We start from the raw sequence: 285 nt of genomic DNA on the forward strand, positions 1-285 counted from the left end.
CGCGGTTGACGGATTCGATTGGCGGAAAGCAAGGCAATTTACCTACCTGGTGACCTTTTCCTTTAAGTGTCCGCGCGATTCCAAAGCCCAGTGGTTGGAGGAGGAAGCTTCTCGTCTTAATCCAGTGCCCTGGCGGCCCGTCGGTTTAAATCGGCCCTCCGTTAATGTCGATAATATTAAATGTAAATGGGAGGGTTGCCAGGAATCACGCACTCAAGCAATTGTTCAAATATAGGGATATATTTTATATTACTGATTACAACTAGTGAGTACAGTTAATTCCAC

This window comes from Trachymyrmex cornetzi, unplaced genomic scaffold (assembly GCF_001594075.2).
Source record: "Trachymyrmex cornetzi isolate Tcor2-1 unplaced genomic scaffold, Tcor1.1 scaffold1870, whole genome shotgun sequence".
Taxonomy (NCBI): Eukaryota; Metazoa; Arthropoda; class Insecta; order Hymenoptera; family Formicidae; genus Trachymyrmex; species Trachymyrmex cornetzi.